At 35.6% G+C, this 16,278-nt stretch overlaps 1 pseudogene across 1 annotated transcript; it reads right to left on the bottom strand.

The window, feature by feature from the left end:
• Window positions 1-7,286: 7,286 nt before the first annotated feature.
• LOC146921410 (uncharacterized) lies at window positions 7,287-9,849 on the bottom strand (annotated as a pseudogene). Its single transcript, XR_015011117.1, has 2 exons — window positions 7,552-9,849; window positions 7,287-7,355 (listed from the first exon to the last, which is right to left on the bottom strand). The product of XR_015011117.1 is annotated as an uncharacterized LOC146921410 (transcript).
• Between the last annotated feature and the right edge of the window lie 6,429 nt (window positions 9,850-16,278).

Here is a 16,278-nt window from a genome sequence, read left to right as displayed (position 1 = left end):
GAGAATATTTTTAACATTTAGGGACAATCGAGTTTGAAGTTACTCGGATTTTCAATGTTTTGTCCCTTTTTCATCATTCATTTTCATTTTTTTTTTCATACACCATTTTTGTGTATATTTTGCATGACAATTTTCTTTTTCTTTCATTTTTTGTTCTCTAGTACCCCCACCCCAAACTTAGTTGGTTGCAAATTCCAATAGCAACCCCAAACTTAATCTTTAGCAACATACTACAATGCCTTAACTCAGAAAATACATTAAGGGACAAATCCTAAAAGTCTCTAGGCTTGTAATGTAGTTTGTCACCGAACAAAAAGTTCTAATCCTACCGGCTCACAATTGGTTAAGAAAGGATAAATTTAACAAATTAAAACAGGGTAGGCTTCAAAAAGGCTCACAGGACCAAGCACTTTTGCCTCAGTGTGTAATTGACAAAGACCAATCAATAATAGAGAAACAATGCAAGTTCTAGAAATGTAGTTGCATGGAAAACTAATCTAAATATAAGTAAATTGAAAAACAAATTTGGCAATGAACCTTATGGCTGAGATTTCTGGGAGTGTGACTACCTAGCAACGCCGTACACTTCGCCTTTGAATCAAGTCACCCCTCCTTTAGAACTTTTGGAATACCGTTTCATCAAACAACTGTTACTAAACTGGAATTGGTCACATGAAACAAAACAAATTCATTAATAATAAACAAGTGCAGGAGCAATAACAATAGGGAAATAAGTTCAATGGACTTCGACATTAAAAAGAAAATAAAGAAAATACATCAAAAGAAAAATAACTGAAAATAAAATACAAAGCAGAAAATGCTAATCCATCAGTAGATCAGCCCATGTTCACATCATCATCCGAGTGTCCAGCCCCCGGTGTCCTCAATCCTTCAAAGATGCCATCCCCTTGATCTTGCTCGGTGGCATTGAAATCATCAGTGATTTCCCTCCTCATGCGCAGACCATACTCTTCTTGATGTGTAAAATATTGCTCCATGCGCTCACGGGAGCCTCCAAACCTCTCATAAGACCCACTAATCAGACCCATATGCAATTGAGCCTCCGCAGCAAACGCAGCTGAGAACCTAGGACGGTTCACCCATAGCTGGTCCGAAGTCTCATTCATCCAATTAGCTTGCACATGCATGAATTCCTCAAGCTTTGGGTGAAGAGGAGCATAACCCCCTTGGCTACTACTCCCTCCTTGCTCCATTTGTTGTTGCCTTGCTGCCTCCCTCTCTCTCTCTCTCCTTCATATAGCCCTCATATTTCTTCACAAACCCATCCATGACCGAGTCGGTGATCGGCTTCATATTGCTTGTGTTGAGATCACTGTCATAAGCCAGCACCAACTGTTTCTCACACAACCAATTAATTAGACTCCCATGCCCCAATTGTGTGGTGTTTTCGGTTGCTAGATCATGAAGACTATTGGCCAAGAGGCGGCCAATATCTATAGGGTGCTCCTTGATGATGGCATAGGCAGCAAGCACCCTCTTGAGAGGAATTTCAGAAGTGCAAGATGCACTCTCGAGAGTCTGGACCACATAAGACACCCATGCCTTGGGTACCGGCAGCATCTCCGCATAAGTAAGCATCCGGGACTTTTTCCAAGTCGACCCAGGCCTACACATGGTGGTGATGATCTCATCAAAGGTATCCTCCGTAATAGCAAATCTCTCCCTCCTCAATTTTTCAACCCAACACTCCTCCGGTGCTTGAACATTCAGCCATGCATTGAGAGCATCCGGGCTGAAATCAATGTATTTGCCTCGAACAAAAGATTGAAAGGGTGTATCGGACACCCTTGCGTTTGCAAAGAATTCGACAATCACCGTTTTGTTGTTTGCCTCGTCGATCACCTCATTCAATCTCGTCCACCCCCTCCTTCGTAATTCAGACCCAAAGAAAGGATATTTCACAAGCTTTGTGAAATCAAACTTCCTCTCCCCTATGACTTCAAAACTCTTCATAGATTGATGGAACTCTTGGGCTAGGTCATTGATGAAATGGATGGCGTTTTCGGGTGGTTCGGATGTGGCACGAGGGCGTTTGGATTTGCTTGTGGATGGTTTTGGGTTGGTGGTTTTCTTTGAGCGGGTGTTTCTTTGGTTTGAGGCCATTTGTGGTTTAGGAAGATGGTGAAAGGGAAGTTTTGTGAAGTTTGGGAAAGTTGGGAATGATAGTGGTTTGATGGTGGTTTGGATTGATGAATTGATGATAGGATTATGGGTAGATGATGTTTAGGAAGTGAAAAAGGAGATGAAGATGATAAAAATTCGTGAGTAGAAGTTTAGGGAAGTTTTGATAGAGAAAGTTAGGAAGAATGGAATGAAAATGGTGATGAACAGTGAAGGTTTTATAGTGCTGTTTGGGCAAAATCGCGGCACGCCAATATACAAGGCGCGGCGCGATTTTGCATTGTAACGGGCAATAACGGGCAAATTTGTAACGGCTAGTAACGGCTATAAGTTCCAACGGCTATTTTTTTTCACATAACAGCCAAAATCGCGCCGCGCCTTGTATATTGGCGTGCCGCGATTTTGGTGAAACAGGGGGTCACCTTTGCTGCTTCTGAAAATCGCGCTGCGGCCATATATAGGCGCGGCGCGATTTTGAATGTACAGGGGGGAATTCCTTGCTTTCTCAGGCCAAAAATTTTGTTTTCTTGAAAAATGCCTGAGTTCATTGAATCTTTGAAAAACTTTTGAGGAGAAAATCATGCAAGACATCAGTACCTTGCATGACTTTCTTGGCAAGAGGTATCCTTGAACAAATTTTTAAACTTTCCTGCCTTGTATTAAAAGAAAAGAAAAATATTTTTGTGTTTTTATTTTTTTTTGAAAGCAATAAAATCATACCTGAAAAAATAAATAGTGGGTTGCCTCCCACTCAGCGCTTCTTTACCGTCACTAGCTTGACTGATGACCATCCCTAAGGATCAGTTGATGTGGCTCCCTCTTCATTGTTTGGGAGTCCTCCTTTACGGTACCGTTTCAGCTTTTGTTCCTTACCCTTGAAAGTTCCTTGTGCACCAGACTTCCTTAGGTCCACAGCTTCATCAACAGGCTTGTTTCTTGCCAACCCTTCGTCACAGTACCTCCTAATTCTTTCTAAAGTATCAGAGAGAGTTGAAAGCATACACCATTGAAAAACAGCCGGCCCATTACGCATCCCACAGGGAATCCTTTTATAAGCCAATTTACCACCTGGACCAGTGGTAGTAGTCTTTATTTCATTGTTACCAGTTGTCAATCCCCCATACTTGTTGTCACGGATGTCTCCTGATGATTGTTGTTGCATCTGTTCTTTGCTTACTTCCAGTTGCTTAACACCCTCTATCATTCCAACATCTTCAATCACTTCTTGTCTGTCTATAGATTCCACACTTTCCACCTCCGTAGATCGAATAGGTTGAGATTCAAGGGATTTATCTTCGACTGTTTCTTCCACCACGTCAATCCGGTAACACTTTGGATTCTCATCTTGGTGCTTTATTGCCTCAAAGATATTGAAGACTACCTGCTCCTTATGGAACCTCAACATTAGCTCTCCACGTTCAACATCAATCAAAGCACGACCAGTTGCAAGGAAAGGTCTTCCTAGAATGAGTGGCATGTCTTCATCTTCAGCCATATCTAAGACCACAAAATCTGCTGGGAACACCAAGTCATTAACCTTGACTAGCACATCTTCAAGCACACCGAAAGGATAAGAGATTGACCGATCAGCTAAAGTAATGGTCATTCTTGTTGGTTTTGGTTCCCCACACTTAAGCTTCTTCATCATTGAAAGAGGCATCAGGTTGATACTTGCTCCCAAGTCACATAAAGCTCTTCCAATGTCTACCGGTCCAATTGAACAAGGGATAGTAAATGCACCAGGATCCTTCAGCTTAGGTGGCAGCTTCTTTTGAAGAATAGCACTACAATTTTCAGAAAGTGCTATGTTCTCATCATCCTTAGGCTTCCTTCGTTTAGTCAACAAGTCTTTCATGAACTTAGCATATAACGGCATTTGATCAAGAGCTTCGCCGAAAGGAATGTTCACCTGAAGTTGTGAGAAAAGTTGCATGAACTTCTTGAATTGACCTTCATCCTTTTCTTTCTTCTTTGAAAGGTGAGGGTATGGAAGCTTCACATATGATGGAATAACCTGTGGTTTGTCTCCATCTTTCAAAATTTGACTCTTCGACTTCCTCAAGATTGAATCTTCATCAATTAACTTCTCACTTTGTTCTCCCTCTATTTTTTTCTTCCTTTCGTTTTCAACTACTCCATGATCATTTTCTTTTTCAACTACACCCTCATCATTTTTTTCAACTACATCGTTCTCCTCCATCTCAACTACTTCATCAACCTTCTTTGGAGCTTTTGGAACTAAAGGTGTCAAAACCTTTTTGCTCCTCAATTCAATAGCATTACAAGACTCATTCTTAGGGTTATCTTTAGTATTACCTGAGAATCCGCCTTTACTTTGTTCAGCTAATTGCTTAGCCAATTGCCCCAGTTGAGTTTCAAGCATCTTCCTAGAAGCTTCATTGTTCTTTCTTTCAGCTTCTTGACTCTTCTTCATCTCTTCAAAGTTGCCTTGAGTCATCTTCATGAAGTTCATCATAGTTTCCTCAAGAGCTGATGGCTTCCTTTGTTGTTGTTGAGGAGGAGTGAGCATCTGAGAGTTCAAAGCATTGTTATTTGAGTAGCTTAGATTTGGATGCTTATTGATGCCTGAATTGGAGTATTGATTCTGCCTTTGATAACCTCCCATGAAGTTAGCTTCTTCACTTGATCCTTCAGGAACACACTCACCGTTGGGATGTTCTTCACCACATAAGTCACATTTGATTGCAGCTACTTGTTGTTGCTTATGAGCCAAAGTGAAGCCTTGAAACTCCTTAGTTAGAGCTTCGATTTGTTTGTTCATAGCTGCTTGGTTAGCAAGGATAGCAGTTTGTTCACTCACCCCAAACACTCCTCTTTCTTTCTTTTTAGCTTGATCACGATACTCATTGCCAGCCATGTTTTCAATTAGAGCTTGAACTTCATGATCAGTTTTGCTCTTGAGACTACCTCCCGCGGAAGCATCTAAGAACATTCTAGTGTTTGGAGTCACCCCCTCAGTGAAGATTTGGAGGTATTGTTTCTCGGTGAACTCATGATTTGGGCATCTCTTAAGAAGCAAATTGAATCGCTCCCAAGCATCATACAATGATTCACCTTCTCCTTGCTTGAAGTTAGAGATCTCCATCTTCTTTTCCCAATATTTAGACATAGGGAAATATTTCTCCAAGAACTTCAGCTCTAACTCTTCCCATGTTTGGACAGTCCCGTTTGGTATTGTCAGCAACCAATCTTTTGCTCTTCCCGTCAAGGTGAAAGGAAACAGCCTTAGCTTCTTTTGTGCTTCAGTCACGGTGGCTGGTTGCACACAAAACTCGCAGGTTTCAGCAAAGCGGCTCAAGTGTTCATGAGGACTCATAGCTTCAGTCCCATCGAATTGCTTGTCCCTCAAACCGTTGAGGACAGTTGTCTTGATGTCGAAAGCCACAGGGTTAGCTGGTTGAAAAGTGTGGGTCAGTTGACCGCGATGAGTGGCTAACCCGTAGTCTCCTAGCTTAGGTCTCGGTGGTACAACTCCTTCTCCTTCCATAGTTGCAGATTTAGGAGAAGAGATTGTTTCAGATTCAGTTGAGAGTGGTTCCAGTATTTGTTCTCGAACACCCGGTGGAACAGACTGAGCTAACCTTTGCGATCGGACAGCTTTCCGAAGTGCTCTAGCAGTCCTTTCAATTTCCGGATCGTATTCTAGGTCGTCTGAGCTCTGTTTACCTTGCATAAACAGCAAAATACCTTAGTAGCACTGTACAACGCAAAATAATCAAGTGAATATGAAAACAGAAAAATAAAAATTAAAAACAGAAAAGTAAATTGCAAAAACCCTAAATTATAACGTAATTGCCTTGTTGAAATAATTCAACAGTCCCCGGCAACGGCGCCGAAAACTTGATAGAGGTTTGGCAAGTGCACCAAATACTATCGAAGTAGTAAAAATATCGATCCCACGAGGACTGTTTTTAACTTCAATAATTCAATTGTGTTATAAAAATAGGATGTATAAAGGTTTATTTTAGTTTGCCACTAGGCAGTAGATTTGGTTTGATTTTAAGAAATCAAATAAAAGAAATAGGTTTGATTAAGAAAATATGGAGAGAGATGAGATCAGGTCTTCGAATCCTCTATGTTTCCCCTAATTGGTTACTACACCTATTATTACTAATGATTCTCTAGTTTCACGATAGTTAACAAATTAGCCCTAATCAATCCCTTGAGTTAGGACCCTCTTTTTAAACTACAGCCCCTAATTCCTTAGGTGGTCTAATAATCATCAAAGGTTTAAGCACGTTAACCTAATATCACTAACAAACGATTATCCATTCCTAGACTAACCATGTTTATTAGAACAATTCAATTAGGTCTAAGTCGAAAGCTATGGTCAGTAGTCATTCGTTCTCACAAAATCATGTTTATATTTGATCAGGATATAAAAAGCATTAAGAACAATTGAATTGAATGAAAACTAGAATATCATTAATAAGTAATAGAGTTTCACAGCAACATGTATCAATTAGGGTTACATAGATTCATCTCTGACCTAATCTCTGAGAGATTTAGCTACTCATAATCGAGTTTACAAATAGCATAATCAATGAAATAATTAAAACATACATGAATTGGTAAAAGGATGAAGAAATCGCCCTTCTAGCCGTCTCTGATGTCTCAAAATCGCACTTTGCTCTCCAAAATCGTAACCCTTGTTCTTCAGATTGAGTGCAGTATTTATAGAAGTCATGGGCCTGACCCATCAAAATCGCGCCGCGCCATGTATATAGGCGTGCCGCGATTTCCTCTTTACAGGAAGTGTGTAATTTTGCTTCAAAAATCGCAGCACGGCTTGAAATTGGCGTGGCGCGATTTCCTTCGAACAGACTTCAACTTTTTAAGCTTTTTGCACTCCAGAACAGTATAAATTGCATGAGAACTCTATCAAAATGTCACAATAAGTCCCTAATATTACGTAATGACAGGATGTCATCACCACGCGTGATCGCATGCTCGGTAGAGTTGTTTTCATCATTATGGGAGTCACTTTCCTCATTGTCAGGATCATAGTCCTTGTCTTCATCATAATACTCCATTGATTTACAATAAGAAAATAGATTTTTTTTACATAAATACGTTCATTGTTTAATGAACATTCATAATAGAAATACATTCATAATCATGGTTTAATGAACATTCATAACAGAAATACGTTCTTCAAACAAAAGTAGAAAATAGAAGAAAGGGTGGGCATACTTTAATCACAAATTATCATGGTTTAATGAACATTCATTAAAAAACAGTGAATACAGTGAATTTTATTACACAAAGAAGCTATTATGAAGAGTATAAAGAAATATTATCTTCCCATCAACAAATGTGGAACTTAAGAGTTTTTAGATCTCTTTTTTTTTTTTTTATGGCAATACGTTTATTTTTTGGCTTGACTACATGGAATGATGGATCAATGAAAATTCCCTCAGCATGATCATCTCTAACATACAAATCATCATCTATAGTAAGACCAATTTCAGGTGATCGTGGTTTTTCTAAGAAAGGATCATCCTCAACGTCCTCATCATCTTGATTTGTATTGTTATCATCTCTAACTTTGTTGGTCAAAAGTACCATGGACCATTTTACATTAGCGGGATCAATGACATAGAACACTTGTTTAGCTTGTAACGCTAAAATGAAAGGCTCATCTTCGTACCCCACTCTAGTAAGATTCACCTTCAAAAAACATGGCTCATCATTCCGAACACCATTTTTATTATCAACCCACACACACCCAAATACAGGAACTCGAAACATTGTGTAATTCAACTCCCAAATGCACTTGATAACCCCAAAATATGATAGATTTGTGTATGCCAAGTTTGTCTCCTCGGCACTTGAGATGTGCATCGATTCACCTACTAGGGTGACGCCACTATTTTTCATAGTGTTTTTATCATCTTGTTCTTTGGTATAAAATGTGTAGCCGTTAATTGCATATCCAGTGTAAGAATAGACATGTTAATTTGGACCACGTGCTAAACATGTCAACAGTTCTGAAATTGAAGCAGGATCTTAAGACAACTTCGAATAAATATGATTTTTAAACCATGTTACAAAAATTTGATTGTGTTCTCGTGCTATCAAATTTTCACTTCTATTTGGGTTCAAAGTATTCAGTACATCCTTGTGCAAAACATACAATTGTACTTGCTCCAATTCAGTCTTTGATATCGTCACTAGTTTAGTTCCAACTAACCCTTTTCCAGTTATTCTTTCTGACGTATGAGACATATTAGGAAGTCTAATGGATTCAACGTTGGACAAATATTCAGTGCAAAATTCAATAGCTTCTTCAACGATGTACCGTTCAACAATTCAACCCTCTGATTGACTTCGATTTTTCACATAGCCTTTTAAAATTTTCATATAACGCTCAATAGAGTACATCCATCTCATATAAGCCGGTCCACACATTTGTGTCTTTTTCACTAGATGAATAGTTAGATGAACCATTATGTAAAAAAATGAGGGTGGGAAATACATCTCAAGCTCACACAAAGTAACACTAATTTCTCTTTGCAATGTTTGTCAGCTCTCTGGATTGATCACTTTACTACAAATCGCCCTGAAGAAAAAACAAAGTTTAGTGATTGCACTTCTAATATTTTCAGGCAAAATGGAACGTATACCTATTGGTAACAAATGTTCCATTAAAACATGGCAATCATGCGACTTCAAACCCCTTAACTTGAGGTCTTTTATAGATACCAAATTACTAGTGTTTGATGAGTACCCTTATAGAACATTAACTTCATGAAGTATGAGCCACAGGTGGTAAAAATGTGCGCTTTTCATCGTTCATAGGTGCCAATTCAGTTTTAATTCTCATATCAATCAAGTCCAACCTCGCATTAATGCCATCCTTCGACTTTCCAAGTACATTTTGTAGCGTACCAATAATGCTATCAAATACGTTTTTTTCAATATACATCACATCAAGGAAATGTCTTATATACAATGACTTCCAATATGGGAGTTCAAAGAAAATTGACTTCTTCCATCCGCTTTTATCAAGATCATTTGCAAAAGGTTTGCCAAATTTATTGTTCATATACTTCACCTTTTCAAATAGTTGATCACCCGTCAATGCAACTGGAGCTACACCTTTTTCTGGTTTTCAAACACATAAATCAAACTTGTTCCAGATTGTGTTGGTAATTGTCATTTCCCTGATCACATATAGAAAATATAACAAAATATGAAAGTTTATCCTTAAATTTCACTTGTGAATTGCACTTTTGAAGCACATAAATCAAACTTGTGCATGATTAGTTATTTATCAATCAGAAACTAAGTTTTAATAGGAAAGTTCTTGAATGAGTAAAAACTATAATAATCCCATTGGCTTTGTAACTTGAATCAAATCTTATTCATCTAAAGACAATGGTAATATAGTGCATAAACGTGTATTTGTGAAAATTTTCAATATAAAGTACTTCAAGAAAAATAAACAAACAAAAATGGCATGTGGCTACTTCTCAATACACATACATGACATCACCTAAATCATCCATACCTGAGTTCATTTGAGGGCTTTCTGAAGTGGTTCAGTAAAAGAAGGTACCACAGGGCTGGAGTAGAAATAGTCAGATTTTCCAAGTATCTCTAATGTTTGTTCGCGTACTTTTAAATAAGTAATTCCGTTAGCTATTAAGAATTTTGCAGCTTTACTTGTTCCTGAAAAGTACAACAAAAATTAATCAAATGCTGAACAACACATAGGAGATACTCAACATAAAAACAACGCAACTTCATTTCGAATAAATGGAAAAGATCTTGGCATGATTTTAAAAAACTTTGGCATAATCTTTTTTTTTTCTAACTCCAGTTCTCTTTTTCTTTTACTGAAATTCTAAGTTCTTTTTTTTTATTCCATATATAAATAAGTGTACATATTTCAAATCCAAACTAATATTGCTTAATACTAGCAATAATTTTTTTACTAAAAAACAAAACAAAACACACTATTATCCAATTACCACTACAAGAAAATATAAGGTAATATTTTCTTCATGGAGCAGAGTATTTTTAAACCCATAACTCATTTCAAAGGATGAAATAGAAGGTAATATTTTCACCTCCCAAACTTAAATTGAAAGTGAAACGTATGAATCTATTTTTTAAAGATTAAAATAAAAATTAAGTTGGTATATACAACGTTGACTTCTAACAGCAAAATCACAAACACATATTGAAAACAAGAGTGAAGTGAAGATGTCCCTAGCTTCACAAAATCCATGTTAGTTTCTTATATTCAATATTAATTCTTAAAAAAAAATCATGAATGATTTATCTCTTATTTGTTTTTGTAGCTGTTGAGCATCATCAGAGAATAATAATACCAAACAAAAACGTTGACAAACTTGTTGGCATATTACATGAAACTTGTGGAACAACCAACGACCTTGTTATATTATATCCTCAAAATCAATGTTAAGGAAAGAGTTATATAGAAATTCAGGAGAAGGAGAGATACTTGGAGAAGAAAATACAGGACAGAGAGAGAGAGAGAGAGAGCGCTAACTCCGGTGGCCGATAACTAACTCCGGCGACGTTTTTCGGCGAGTTGAGTTCAACACTTCAACGTGAATCATATGTGTTCAACACTTCCGGCGAGTTTTGTTTTGTTTTTTGAAGACTCATGAGGGAGAGAGAGCTGTGAGGGAGAGAGTGAGAGTGTGATACTGATGGAAGAGGATTTAGGGTTTGAGTGAGAACAGTGAAACTAATTTTTTTTTTGAGGGGAGAGGGATATGATTTTTGGAAAAGTTTGGATTTAGTGGGATCTGGACAGTTAATTTGTTTTTTAGTTTGGATTTGTTTATTGGAAAAGTTTGGATTTGTTTTTTTTTGGAAAAATTTGGATTTAGTTTGATATATAAATGATAAAAATATTTTTAAAAAAAAAGGCGTGCTTTGTTACTGCAAAACATTTTTCATAAAAATTCAAGAAAAATTCGAAATATGCTATGTAGGGGATCGAATAGTGGACTTGTTAGATAGCGTTATTTATAAAGAAAAAACAACAAAATATAAAGAAAAAAGAAAAAACAACAAAATAAAGAGTCCAGAGAATCGAACAAGGAGTCCAGAGAATCGAACAAGGGACTTAAAGGTCATAAAGAGTCCAGAGAATCGAACAAGGAGTCCAGAGAATCGAACAAGGGACTTGAAGGTCATAGTGTTAATGCTTTACCACTCAGCTATATCAAATCATTCTTAAGCATACAATATCGTTCACTAAACGCTATTTAAGGTTGATTTATTTATAGTGTTTTCCATCAAAAGCGCCATATATGATTAATCCAGTTTTTTTTTTATAAAATTTATTATTTTTATTGAACCTATAATGACGCTTTTGAAATAAAACGCTATACAGGGTTAGAAGCATAGAAAGCTCTTTTTCAAAAAAGTCCTAGCTAAAGCATCCGTGTTTTGATTATAGCGCTTTAGTGTTAAAAGCTCTATTAATGGGGCGCTATATTTTCCCAATTTTGTAGTAGTGAATGGGTGGCGATGGTCTGTCGAGGAAGCGTATATCGTAAGATTGGAGAGTTAGACGAGAGAGTCTTGTAGGAGTAGTCACCTTTAGGTAATTTTCGAGGGCGAAAATTCTTTAAGTGGGGGAGAGTTGTAACACCCGGAATTTCTATTTAATTAATTTAATAAGTTAAATAGGTGGAGCCTTGATTATTATTATTATGGTGAAGCATTTTGTTTGATTATTATATTATTAACGAGAAATTAGTGTTTTGATGATGATTGACATGTCAAGAGGAGTAATATAATAAGGAGAGGAATTAAATAAAATAATAGAGTAGGGAGGTGTGAAATAGAAGTAATAAAATAACTGGGGGAGGAGGAAGTAATATTAGGATAAGTGGATGAGAGAAAAATAATAATAGCCTAATTCCCTAGTATAAATAGAGAAATAGAAATCAGAATAAACACTTTTGTTGCACGTGAGAATCAAATAGAAGAAGAGATGATAGGAGTCTAACCCTAACTAAGGAGAAACCAAGCCAAAAGCTGCATCGTCGAAGAATTCGAGGTAAGGGGAAGAATCCTTTCACTTGAGGGTGTCATGATCTATGATGGTGGGTTGTTTTAAATCTTAAGGAGTTATTGCTATTATGATATGAATTTTTTATGAGAGAATGATGATGAATGAAGGTAATAATGATGTTGTTGAAAGATTAAAATTGAAGAGAATTAGTGTAGGATTTTTAAATTAAAAATTTGGCCTTAAAAAGAGTAGGTAATCCAGTAGGTTAATGGATAATTAGTGTTTGAATGGTAGGGTATTCATAGGATGATGATTGGAGACAAAATTGACAAGTATTAGGTCGAAAACAAAATCAGGTAAGGTCCCTCAAGGTGAAATCGCAACAAAACTGTGATTTTCCTGTCACTGGGAGGATGCACAGTCGTGCTACAGGGGTGCACGTCCGTGCATAGAGTTGTTGTCCAGGATTTTAATTATTGTTGTTTTGTGATTTTCCTCTTTAAAAACAATATAAATAAGCACCTAAAAAAAATTACCAAAAAAAAAGTGCTTATAATTGTTTATAAATAAGCACTTAAAAAAAATTCACCAAAAGAAATAAAGTGCTTATAATTGTTTATAATAAAGAGGAAAAATATGGATGGTGGTGTAAAATAAACAACCAATAAAATAAAACAGATTAAAGGATGAGAGAAAAGGCACATAGATTTATCCTAGTTCGGTTCAAAATAACAAGACATACGTCTAGTCCCCAAGGAAAGCACCATTAGATTTTAAATAAGCAAGTTTTTAAACAGGATAAGCTAGTAACCTTTATAAGATAGTGAACACTCTCCAAACAAAATTAAAATTTGAAGACGAGCTTCTAAAACTAAGAGATATCACCTCTCTTGAAACCATGGGATCACACCTAATGCAAGTAAGAAATACAAGAATTAAAAAGTTACATCAAATGTGTAAATATAAACAAATTGAAGCACAAATGATACAACTCAACTGAATAGTATAAAATAACTCTCAAGAAAATAAATTAGCAAGTGTAAAAATAATGAGAGTGATAATAATATTTAACAATGTTTAAGTGTAAATATGAGTAAGAATCTTGTCGCATAATAAAGTAATAAAGTTATAAATTATCGTCTTCATAAGGATTTTCGTTCAACTTAGCAATTAACATAATTTATTTGAGTAAAAGCACCATAAGAGATTTAATGTGTTAGCAAGTTTTTAACTGTATTGCGCAATGCGAGATTAGGTTTTTTATTCAGATGTTTAACGGCGATTAGGGTCTTGATTCCCCTCTACCTTCTTTGTTGGAATTAACTCGGTTTACTATTAGTTATGACATGTGTTGAAAAAAGAGAGTAGGACATAACTCTGTGATGTAACGGTGGAAAGTTCGAGTATTTGTGTCACGACAAAGGCTATACTTGTGACGTTCCCCGAAAGATGAATCATAGCCTTAAAAATCATACTTATAATCAATTAAAAGAGATTAATTTAGAAAATAAGAAATTTACTATTGTTTTGGTTCGGGCATCGACATGATAATCAGTCTTATACCTTATCCTATATATCAAGTCAACCTCTAGTTGAAAAGCATTGAGTGTGGAACATATACAAATTAAATCAGGCAATTGGATCATAAATTGAATATAAAACTTTATTAATTGAATCCAACAAATAAGTAAATGTTCATCGTGGAACCCTAATCAAGGAAGGTTTAGTTACACATGGTAACCAACATCATTACAAAACAATATGAAAATATACCCTAAAGGGAACAAGAGGAGGAGAAAACACTCCGCCTTTAAGCTTTGATGTTGACCCTTGCCTTGTACTGTTAGCTTTATGAAGAATAAAGTGCAAGAGTCTCTATTTACAGTACATCATACCTTAGAGGTTAAGAGATAATAACTGGGCTTTTTCCTTCGATCTAGCTTGGAAAAGAAGCTAAAAGTGCAATTTTACTGTACAAACAGGGTCTCATGCGCCTAGGCGCTTTGGACAACCTCAAGGGGATAAATTTTCAGTTTTATGTCATCTTTTTTAGCGTTCTTCCGTCTTAAAATGTCTTGGAATTTGACATGAACTTTCTCCGACTTGTATTTTCTTCAAAAACTTTCTAAGAATCATTGATCTTCATTCTTCATATCCCTTGATCCTTCATTTGATATCTTGATTTGCCGATTTACATGATTTCTCACTAAAAAAGCTCAAAACACCTATGGAGCCATACAAAATGAATTACAACGACTCAGATGAAAACAATACAAAATGTTTTTGAAAACATGGACAACTTTTCTAAATGACCTCTTATTTATCTTTAAATGAAATGAAAATAACTAAGTACATAGCTTAAAATATCATATAATGCTCCGTCATCACCACACAAAAAAAATTACAACTCACTGAGGTATACAAAGAAAGATTAAAGAGACCTAAACATACGTCATAAGTGAACATGTGAAAAATGGTCTTCCCATGTTAGCGTAAGTTTTTGAAACACACCTAACAATAAGTTTCCCACAACCACATAACAACTTCATCGAGGAAGATGACCCAGTTCTTGACGAATGAGCAATGCTATGTTGGGAGGAGTTTGCACCACCGAACACCTCTGGTCAATAGTGTGCACATTATAAGAGTTAAAAGAGATATTAGAGAAAATAAAAACATGATCGAATTTTCCAAAAAAAATAAATAGAAATGATCATACTACAATGTATAAAACAAAGTAGTTCATGCAATTAATTAATAAATATCATAAATTTATAGGGTGTAGGAATTTAACAAAAAATAGCTTGGGTACGTAGGACTGGAAACCATGCTAGACCACCAGAGTTATATATTCATATATGGCAAGAGGCAATCATACGTGCTGAATTTATGATTTTTAGCTGAGACATTGCTTGAAATCACATTCAATAAAAAATAAGCTAAGTGTAAGGGTGTGTCCCTTTTGTTTTAAGTCTATAAACTGAGCTTCAATTAGGCCCCATGCATATATTCAGTTTAATGTGTACAATACTTGTGACATGCATGTGATGAAGCATGAGCAAAATTCGGTATCTTTCATTGTTGCTTTATTTAATAACCCATAGATTTGGTCAAACCTAATGGAAGTGAGTTCAATTTGAAGTGGAGAATAGTATATAGGGTTGGCACACTCCTTGCAGCCCCCCAATTGAAAATCAATAAATTAATTAGTTCCTCTATATTGTTTGGATTTTGTGACAATTTTTTAGGTATATACTTCTAGCTTTAGTACTAGCCTAGTTAAGGAATTATAGACTCAACCATATTGTACTTCTAAAGATTTATAGAATTAATATTGATTAAAATCTCCAGTTAACTCACATGTAAACTTTTTTTTTTTGTAAATTCTTACGAGTTCAAGTAAATTATGATAAAATTGGTAAACTCTCGATTTTGTGAAAGAGTTTATGATTATACATTAATTTGATCTCAAAATGTAAAATTTTAGTGAGAATTATTCAACACCTTGCTCAGTTATTTATGTGTTAAATATTTTTTTTTTTTTTGGAATAAATGTGTTTAATGTATTTTTGTAAAGTGCAACATACATTCTCATTTTATTGTGACAAAACTCATTTCACTAAATAATGGAGGTCTAGCTTTGGACTCAGAAGTACATACTAGTACAAACTTTTTTGAATTGTATGTACATATTAGTTGAAGCCATAATACTAATTATATTTTAAATTCAAATACTCTTAATTATATTACCCCTTCCATTCAAAATGAATGTCGTTTAAAGATTTTACACACATATTAAGAAATGCATTAATTAAAAAAAAAGAGGTTATTTTACCAAATTATCCTAATCAACTATTGATTTGTTTTTCATTAAGGAAAAAAATAACACTTTGGAAGTAGTGTATATAATATTAATTGAAGGGTACAATTGAAAAGAAAAATGTATTATTGCCTTGGAAACTGAAAGTGACATTCATTTTGAAACAATTTTTTTGGCTTAAACGACACTCATTTTGAAACGGAGAGAGTATTATTTTTTGGTCAAGTAACCTAGTAGCTAGAGCTCACACATTTAAATGTGGAGAAATGTGGTAACAGATGTTCGAACTTCG

The sequence above is a fragment of the Medicago sativa genome, chromosome 5 (genome assembly GCF_051527215.1).
Source record: "Medicago sativa cultivar Bolivia chromosome 5, Bolivia_mono, whole genome shotgun sequence".
In the NCBI taxonomy this organism is placed as follows: Eukaryota; Viridiplantae; Streptophyta; class Magnoliopsida; order Fabales; family Fabaceae; genus Medicago; species Medicago sativa.
This window is presented reverse-complemented; position numbering and strand designations above follow the sequence as displayed.